Source organism: Phasianus colchicus, chromosome Z (assembly GCF_987193195.1).
Source record: "Phasianus colchicus chromosome Z, bPhaCol1.hap1.1, whole genome shotgun sequence".
Lineage (NCBI taxonomy): Eukaryota > Metazoa > Chordata > Aves > Galliformes > Phasianidae > Phasianus > Phasianus colchicus.
In genome coordinates, this window is record NC_143476.1 from 58,249,948 (window position 1) to 58,260,238 (window position 10,291).

The window sequence follows — 10,291 nt, forward strand, 5'->3', positions numbered from 1 at the left end:
CATTTCTATCCAGCTTATGACAGCAGCATCAAAACACTTGGTTTCATGTCAGCATTTTCATTCTCTCTCTGCTGCTTTTGAAGCTTGGCAGGAGCTTATTAACACTTCAGAAAGACTGTCTTTTAATCCTCTTGCCAATTTCTCATTAAGAGACACTCTTTTGCCAACATGGCTTAAAAAGTCCAAACCACATGGTTGATAGCAGTTTGAATATTCATGGCTTTTGTTTTATGCTTCACCAATAAGGAGCCTAGAGGAGGAGCTGTCTTTTTTGTTCTTTATGCAGCACCAGCCTTTATCAAACTCTTGATCTGCAGCAGTTTTGCAATGAGGGTTTGCGCTAGCCCTTCTGCAGCAAATGCTCCAAGGCCTAGCCTATATGCTGTTTCTGCAACTCCACTGCAGCAACCCCTTCACCTTGCAGTGATATTACTACAAACACAAATCAAACATAAATGCCTTAAAGTGAGTGGCTTCGGCTTTCTGCATTGTCAACTGTGACAAAGAATAATAAAGAAATAGGTTTCAGCAACCTCAGAAATTGCATTAACAGTCAACAATTGCCCCCATTTCTTTCTCCTAAAACAGAAATTATTGCTGAAATTTACACTGACAAAGATAACCTTCATTCACAGATAAGAATATTAACACTGTATATCCAATTTATATTTTCTTATTTCTTTTATGCTGAACTGTTCATTACTTGTGAGGCAACAAGAAATATACATACTACTTTTTTTTTTTAATCACAGAAGCTCATCAACAACACAAACAAATCTTCTCCCCTCTTCTGAACTCTGCAACGTATTTTAAAAAACTTGCATTTCTATCTCTTGAAAGCCTTTAGTTACCTCCCCTGTTTCCTGCTGTGCTTACTTACAGCCCTGAACATATATACAGGAGAACTGAATATCTGAAGCCATTAAAGCCTGAATGTACGTGAAATGTGAGATCATTATATGTACTCCCAAAGAAAACATTCATGAAAGATTATATGTAATAAAGATACTTCTTACACAGACAAATATATCAATAAACATTTTTCTCAAGCAACAAAAAGCTGTTGAAGAATAGCAAGACTGAGATTCTGTGATGAAACACTATCATTCATCAGCTGGCAAGTAAATGTGAAGGCTGACCCACATTTAGACATTTTTTACATTACCATCTAATAATCAAAATATCTCTGCTGTGTTTCTCTGCATTGGTGGAGTTCTCAGACAAAACATTTACTGTAAACTTGATTTTCTGGGAATAAATATACAGCCTTTAAATAGCAAAAGTGCTTCAGTCAAATTATTACAAAGAACATACCAGCTAAGCTAATAACGCACAAAAAGCAGGGAAGAAACACTCACATTTAAAGTTTCAGCCAACGTTATTAACAGTGTCCAACATATATAAAAATCTGGAGAACTACCCCTTCGGAGAAACCAAAGCTAATCTATGATAGGACTTCGAAAACATTCTGAAAGCAAAGATGAGTATTGAATCCATAGTGCAAAGGAAACACAATGCAAAAATCAGTATGGATTTACTGTTTAAAACTACTGTACTCTTTGCATTATTGTTATTACCCTTTGTTACTATAAACTTTAACAAAAATGAATGTTTAACACATTCACTTCTGCATATATTAACATACAATAACAGCATATCTTGGGTTGGAATGGACCCATAAGGATCATTGAGTCCAACTCCTTGATACGTATGTATACCAAGGAGAAGGATGGGTATGTACTCCAATGTAAAATACTTTTCATAAATGTTTTTTATTTAGTTGCAAACGATCTAGTATAATGAAAATAAATACGCCCTCTTAAAAATAAAAACAAACCTGTTTTGTTTCCTGAACTCTTTAAAACGTCAGACAATATTTCCCACAACTTTCATTAGCACAGCCCCATCCCTCCACCTACGCCCAGCTGCTATGGTATATGCACACAAGGGACATCAACATTCAGAGTGGACTGAAATTCACAATTTCTCACTTCACAAAAAAACTACATCAGCTATCACAACCTCTTCCCAAGTACACCGTGTTGTAACATCTTCATTCTTCTCCATTGATAAAGCACCCCTGTGCAGTTATTTTAATGCTTCCCTTTCTTTTGAGACTTTTTCTTCCTCTGCCATTTGTTAACAGGGCTAGGGCAGCAACAACACTGAGTGCTGACAAAAAGAGCAGGGACACAGATAGAGTCATCTGCAGTAACTCTGTACTTATCACTCTGCTATTCAAAAGAAGGCGCTCTAACTCAGAGGTTCAACCCAGTCTTCTTCCCTTTGAGGAAAGTCAGCACACAAAACAGAGGTGTGACAAATCTTCAAGGATTAAAAAAACTGGGTAGAATAACTAAATGTTGACAGCAAAACCTGAAAGAAATTTCTCTTCTGCAACTCAGAAAGGCTTTCTATTAAATTACATCCATTACTACTGAACAAAACGCACTGCTGAATACCACCATAGTCTCTGCTTAAGAAAAAAAGTAAGAGAGGAAAAAAAAGGTGCTTCTGATGATATGTCTATCTATAGATAGATACCATCTGCCAACTTTGCTAGAAGTATCGCAGTCCACATTTCAAGCTTGGAAAATATTTTACCTGTGCTATAAATGCCACAATGCTATAAAAGAATTTTCATTTCTCTCAAGCAAGCACTTGAGTTAAACACAAGTTAAGGATTTTTAAAAGGACAAAACAGGCACTCAAGGCTTAAAGCACAATCTCTCTTCTCTGATTTGTGCATCACCAGTTAGTACAGCTAGGGAAGTACTTACCTTTAAGACTTACCTTTAAGACTTTTTCCCCCTAACAGAATTGGTTCAATCAGGAAGATTAAAGACCAATGAAGTTAACAGTGTATGCTGTGTACATGCACTATGAATCTCACAAAGAAAGGAAAAAAGTTATAAAATGACTATGAGCAGCATTTGTTCTGTTTTCTTTAAATTAAACTAAAATGTCACATTACTCACTACATTCACGGTGAATGAGTCATCATAACCCAAAGGAATTTAAGGCCTTCACATATAATTATCTTACATGACCAAGTATATAACAAAAGTTAGAAGCACAAAGGCAATGACACACACATCAGACTTAGAAAATGACACGCACGAGGCACATACAGTGATTTTGAAAGGCAATCTTTCTCTTTGACCTACTAATTCCTGTACAACCTAGCCCTTAATTTACTAAGCATTATGTAGGCCTAGGTTGTTTGGTTTTTTTTTTTTTTTTTTTTTTTTGCTTCTTTGTTGTTTTGTTGTTTTTTTTTTTTAACCAGAAGAGTTGCAGTAGTTCAGCCAGACTGAAAAAAAAAGTTATCTGCAAAGACACAGATGTACTGTGGTGTAAGCTTTAGTGTAGGTACAAAATAAAAATTTTGATTTGCAAAGTCTGTTCCTACTTATGTGATTTTCTTACATCAGTGGGGATTCAAGTTTGTTTACATAGTTCATTAATATAGAAAAAAATAATGATTTTCTTCTTCTATATTATCCAGGGAACAAAGCAAACAGTTTTACATAGTAAGAATTACTACTTCAAGCTTAAGACACAAAAAGGAAAAACAAACAAACAGAACAGCAGAAAAGATCCATAAAAACATGGATTCCTCAATGCAGTGCATGATTTTCAGGTTAGAACACAGTCTAGTCTTTCACTGATCAGTCTAACTGCAAGAACTCACTTCAGAGGTACAGTTAACACTGTACAGGTGACATGCAGACTTGCTTTTTCCAGTTTTATCAGACCTTTGAGAAACCAATAATTTCCTTATGCAGTTAGGAAGCTCTCCCTTGTTACGTCCTGCTTACACTTCGATATTCAGAACAGCAAAAAACAAAACAAAACAAAACAACCATGATGAGGCATACTGCACCAGTTACATCTTTCAGTATTCTATCCCACACATTAACAAACCACATTTATACATCACAGTAGTTCAGGACTCAGAAAAATTTACAAGAAAGTGACTTTACTCTTCCTCCTACTAAATCCAAATTTTTACTTGTAGATGTTTGTGGGAACTATTCAGAAAAGAAAATCTAACCTCAAATAACTTTCCTAGGTTCCTTCCTACAGGAACTGCAAAGAGGAGCTTCAAAGGCTAATTCAGTACAGCTACAGTGAGGCTTTTACAGGGAATTGCTCCCTATAAAGCTGAAACTAACTTCTGTAAATATTCTTCTTTAGTCACATCCTCAGTGGTTTCAGAAGCTTAACAGCTACAAGACATACATGTTTTACAAGCATTACACATTTTTCAGACTATCCATATCCTTGAAGGGATTTCCTTTGGCAAACATGTGGCATACTTTTAAAGATTTATGGAATCCTGCAAAAGATATTGTCTATGCTTTCAGATTAAAAACAAACAAACAAACAAAAAATCACAACTCAACAAATAAAAAAAACTCAGTGTAGTAAAGTTCACATTATCTTCAAGCAAAACAATTTTCTGCTACCTATATTTAGATAGCCAACATATTCTCATTAGGGTCATTCACTACTTAAAGCATAAGCAGAAGAATTCAAAGTGGAGAGAAAATAGTGAAAGTACTGGTCTAAATTATGCCCTAGTCTAGGCAAGCTGTTGCTGTTACTTCCAAGGATGGCTGGTTGATCAAATAGTGAAAAACTGGACGCACCTGTTTCCAGATTTTGCAATAGTCTCATGCAATGATTAAAAGTAACTGACTGAGTAACCTGTTGCTGTGACTCAGCAGCTTGCTTTATGTTTCCTTTCTATAACTTTCTCTGGAGACAGATATCCCATAGAAGTTTCAGGGCTTAGATATCCAGTCATACTCCACCTTGATTTCTTGCTTTTCCTGAAACATTAAGTGCTTTAACTTCTTCATACTCTGCTCCCAGCTAACTGCTCTCAAGTTGTAGTTCTCTTTCTCCCATTTTCAACCACATTTTCATGTCCTCTTAAAGCAGTAAGACATGGTGTACACATTACAGAGATGAGGGAAGAGAATATCTTACTTGAAGACTTCTACCTATATCAGGTTTCTTATCTTGGTAAGACTCCAGTTTCTTCCCTAAGGAATAACAAAGAAGGTTAGAGCCATGCTATGTGACACCAACAATAGCATCACTAGGTTGCCCAAGGGCGAGGGGGAAAAAGGAAAGTTTTGCTTTCACCAGTAACACAATGCCTCAACACAAAAGACTTGCAAAGGGGAAGAGGAGCACTAAAGAATGCATCAGTGGCTGGACTTCAGTTCAAGCATTACTGATCAAAGTCTGTAATTAATTAGAAAGACAAATGCTATCACTGAAATAGGCAGGTTCAGGAGAAGGCAAAAACATGAAGTTCTTTGCCTCTTTACTGAAAAACCATTAAGTTTTGTAGTAGAGTTACAATTCGTTCAGAACTGGAAAACACTTTCATTTCAAGAGGAAGAAAGCCTCAGCTACCTTGGAGACTCGTAATTGTAAACTCAGCTTTTGCTGCCAGAGTGAACAGCTTAATTTGCAAGTCAATTCCTGATTTACACTATTTTTAACATCTTTTAAACAGAAAAAAAAAAAAAACACCCAAAAACAAAAACCAAACCAAACAACAACAACAACAACAACAACAAAAAACAGGCTCTTGGTTGATGCTTTAAATGCATCAAGTCTCTTCAGAATTCTTTTAGAGTAAAGAAAAGGAGCTGTAACAGCACAAAACGCTGATGAAAAGAATGAGGCAGCACTGCCTCATTATATCTAACTGAAACAAAATAAATGAAACATTTAATGACATACAAGCCAACTTTAGACATGAAAGTGCAGGTATATTGTTACTGTTCTCTGTATCAACAATCCTTCAATCCTCAGTTTGCTACTATTAAGAAAGTGAAAACTGAGTCACATGGATAAACAAATAGTATCACTACAATATTTGCTATCCTGAAAACTGTTTTCAAGTTTCCTGCATGCCAAAGCTAACATAACAGTAAACACCAGGACCCCAGATATACCCCTTGAAGAATCTGTAAGCAAAAACAAAGAAACACAGGGAGACTGTATTAACCAAGACCCAGCCTTCTGCTCCATTTCACTTTGGAGTATATAGCCCAGTATAAATGTATTCCTAAAATTTTAAAATAAGTAAGTTTGCATGCACACTTTTTATGACAGATGTCTTCGAAGGAATAGTTGGAAACAGACACACTTCACCAGAAACTATTTTGTAGTCCAAAAACAGTCCTGAACTAAGCTGCTAAGGTTCTAACAACAGAGGCTAATGTTGAGAGCCAGTAGCTCCACAATTTTGCAGAACAAATCATTATCGTCATATGAACCGACTATTTCCAACACTGCTTTATCCCATAAGAAAGAAGCAGCATTTCTATATAACCAAAGACAGTGCCTTTGAGTATCAGAGTTTGTGACAAGGATGATTTTTGTAGCAAGACAGAAGCTAAAAAGTAGATGAAAGTGCAAAGGCTTCAGTTTACAGTCTCCCAGAAGCACTGTTTGAGAAAAGCAGGTCGCATGCTGCAATGCAGCAAAGTGATACTTGTTTAACAAATGTGAAGAAGCAGTAATGGACAACTACCTAGCAATTCACATGGGAGGTAACTTAATAAACATTGACTATGAACCCCATAAAATATTTCAGAGTTTTTCCACACCAAGACCTTCAGTATCTCAAATACCATTCAGGAAGAAGGCATACTGAAGGAAGACAATCCCTGCTTCGGGATAACATTCCCTACATGAAAAAAGGTTCCATGAGACAGATTTCTATAGTTCAGGTTATCTTTAAACAAAAAGATGCCAGATTAAGGTTACTTTTTTACTTTTTGCTACTTTTTTTTTTTTTTTTTTTTTTTTTTTTTTAACTCAAACGGCTGCATCAGAAAAGGAGGTACTGCTACATGAAAACAGTATACATACCACTGAACATGTCAAACAGTCTTTACACATACTGCCCTATGCCAGTAGCTGCCACTGAAATGTATCTGAAAATTCAACAAATAAGAGAGGTGATTTTTAAATGACAGTCAAAAGACTCCCTTACCTTCCTCTTGCATCTTTGGCAATAATACTCTTCCTTCATCACTTTACTGAGACTTCATTCCTTCTGTATGTTTAAGCAAATTCAAATATGTCCTTAAAGCTAACCCGGAACTTACTTGTCCTACAGCATGCAGAGATTGAACTCCAAATAAAATTATCTACTAGTCAAAGACACTCCTAAGAAAGAATTGCATTCGTAAAGATTCCATTCCAAAAAACTGTATTTCAACAACATTGGCACAGCTACCTCAAGTGAGAATTCATACATGATGGGTCACAGGGATGCTATCCAGGTCATTATTTGGATATCTCAGTTTTGCTCCATGGTAGTGCAGCTGTAGTGAACAGCTTTATTAATAAGAGATTCCAAGAACTAATCAGAAAAAAATTTCACACACAATCTTTGATGATTCAAACACTCAAACAAAAGTACAAGCATGCAAGATTTAGTCCATGAAGATCTCATTTCAATTCAATTAGGCAACTACATAGAGCCAGATCTTAATCAAAAAATGAACAATCAAATGTAACGTTATCCTTATTCATACATATTTAAGAAAACATCCACCTTAATTTATACACTAACATTTAAAAAGAAAAAAAAAATCGATTTTTTGTTATTTTATACAGCTATTATTATTATGCATGTTAGAAACCATATTAACATGGAAATTTACATGTAGGTAAATTTAAATTTCTGGTTTCTACTGAAATATTCTGCTTGCATGATTCAAGGCAGAATGCATTAGCATTTCAGTTTCACCAGAATGGTAATAAGCAGCCAGTCAATTATGAAAGAAATTCTTTAAAAAACTTATAATCATCACACGTAATAAAAGTATTCAAGCTATCTAACAGGTTTTTTCTGTTGTTGGTGGTGGTTGTGGTTGACTGGTTATTTAGAGGCATTCTTTGAGCCAAGCATTTGAAATACATACATTGGTCTGGACAGTCAATTAAGTTTGGTCATGGCAGGCCTTCACAGAAAAGTCAAAATAACTTTCATTTTCCAAATAGGTGTGAAGTAATTTGCATTCCAGCATTTTCCCCCCCACTAAAACACAGAGAATGTTTACTCCCTTAACTTCTAGTAAACTTAAAAAGAGTGATGCAAAAACTTCTAGTAACCTTGCATTCATTAAACACATCAAAAAAAAAAAAAAAGAAGAAAAGAAACTAACAAAAACAACTAAAAGGAAATATTTTTCCTTTCACCAGCTTATGCAGGCTCGAGTTTAGCTTGTTCTAAACCATCCCAATGAGCCAAGAAAATAGTACAAACACAGGAAAGTACCAGTCCCCCAGAAGTCACACTAACACAGCTTAGGGAAAAAAGAAAGCAGATCAAACATCCTGTTTGTTTACTATCTAAGCTCTCATGCAGCAGGTCTAAAAGTTTAGCCACGGGCATTAAGTTTGAAATCAACCCAACAGTCTGTGTTTGGTACGCACTTGATCATAGCAGCGAAAGAAAAGTGCATTACGATCTCTGCAGATGAAGAATTTAATACAGTTTTGTTCAACTTCTGAATCTTTTCTGCAACTGCTGCATCGACGACATGTTAACTTATAGACGTTTAGGAAGATAGCATTACGTCAGCTTACATGGCACTTAGAAAGCCATACAGCTTCTGGAGATTTTCCCACGTTGATCTATGAAGGCACGAATGCGTCAGCAAACCCTGATGCTGCACAGATAATCTAGCCATTCTGCAAGGACACACCAGATACCCCCGGACAATGGCAGAGGGTGATTAATAGTCACGGCTACAACTTTTTTTTTTTTTTTTTTTTTTTTTTGTCGCTGTTGTTCCTTAAACCTGCAGAACCAAACGGAGCTAGTTTCGACGCTGATACAATCAGCTCCCCAAACACCGCGTGGCTGTTAGCAACCTTTATCACCGGGCGGCACGGAGGGGGGACGCCGACGCCCCACCACCTCCCCCCCTCCCCCCTCCCGCCTGCGGAGGTTAAGCTCGCGGACGCGGGGTCCAGGGGAGGAGCCGGCGCATGGAAGGGCTGAGAGGAAGGAGGGAGGCTCACCTGCGGGGCCACCTGCGCCCGCCCTGCGGAGCCGCCCGCCTCGGCTGGGGCAAGGCGCCCGCGGGACGGCGGGGGGCAAAGACGCCTCGGGGGACAGCTGGCGCGAGGGAACGCGAAACCAGTCGCGAGCACTTTAAAAGGAAAAATAAAATGGAAAGCTCAGAAAACGCCCCCGCCCTGCCCTGCCCTCCCCGCCCCGCTCGGTGTCACGGCTCGCCCCGGCGAGGAGGAGAAACGGGAGCCTTCCCCGGGCGCCGAGGGGACGCGTCGCACCCCCGCGCCTCCTCGGCGGGCAGCAAGCTTTTCTCCCGAGCTCTGCGAAAGGCGAGGGGAAGGGCCCGGCGGACGGGGCGCTCCCGCCAGCTTCCTGCCCCGGGCGGAGGGACGAGGCGCCGGGTCCCGCGCCGCGCCTGTCAGCCTCTGCCCGCCCGCCTATGGCCGCTCACCTGCCGCCTGCCCTCCGGCCGCCAAGCCACCGACGCCCTCCCCCGCGCCAACGGTCGCCGGCGCTCCCGGCCCGCAGCTTTTCCCCGCTCCTGCCGCCGCCTCAGGAGCAGCCGGAGCCGCCGCCGCTCCTGTTTGGGAAGGAAGCGGCCACCATGTTACTTTCTCCCCCGCAAACGCCTACAGGCGGGTCCAGGCCCGCCCCGAAAAGAGGCGGTGGCGGCGGCCGGGGCGAGGGGAGCGGCTGCAGCGGGCAGGGGGCGCCCGAGGGCGGCGGCGGGGCGGGGTCAGCCGGAGCGCGCAGCGCTCAGCGGGGCTGCGCCTCGCGTGGGGCCGGGGCTGGGGGCGCGCGGCGCCGGGGGGGCGTGCCGGGCTGCGGGGCTTCTGCGGGCGGCGCTCTGAACCGGCGCGGGTGCGTGTCCCGGCCAGGTCTTCTCTGCGGCGTGGGTCGGTACCTGAGCTCGGTGGGTCATTTTTGCTGCCTGCCCGGGCAAGAGTGTTTGCTTCATAGGTGGTGCTTCTTACCCAAATGTTTCTGTGAGGGAGGAAGGCTGTACTTGTTTAGAGGGGTACGTCTCAGGAGGTTGGAAGTTCGTGATCCGGAGTGTTCTTAAAAAGCCACTCAATTCCTGCCCCCTGCCTTAGGCTGAGCTGTCCCCTACCAGATCAGGCTGCCCAGGGCCCCATCCAGCCTCATCACCAGGGACAGGACACCCAAACATCTGCAGACAGCCTGTTTCAGTGCCTCTCAGTGATAAACATTCCCCCTGACGTCTAA

General features: G+C 40.6%; 1 protein-coding gene across 4 annotated transcripts in view; it reads right to left on the reverse strand.

The window, feature by feature from the left end:
- DENND4C (DENN domain containing 4C) overlaps window positions 1-9,794 on the reverse strand; it is a 76,633-nt gene extending 66,839 nt beyond the window's left edge. For 2 of the 4 annotated variants that reach the window (XM_090132330.1, XM_090132334.1), the window contains exon 1: window positions 9,516-9,794. The gene's annotated coding sequence lies outside the window, so the exon portion shown is untranslated. The other 2 variants (XM_090132335.1, XM_090132336.1) reach the window with 2 other exon arrangements.
- Window positions 9,795-10,291: the final 497 nt, after the last annotated feature.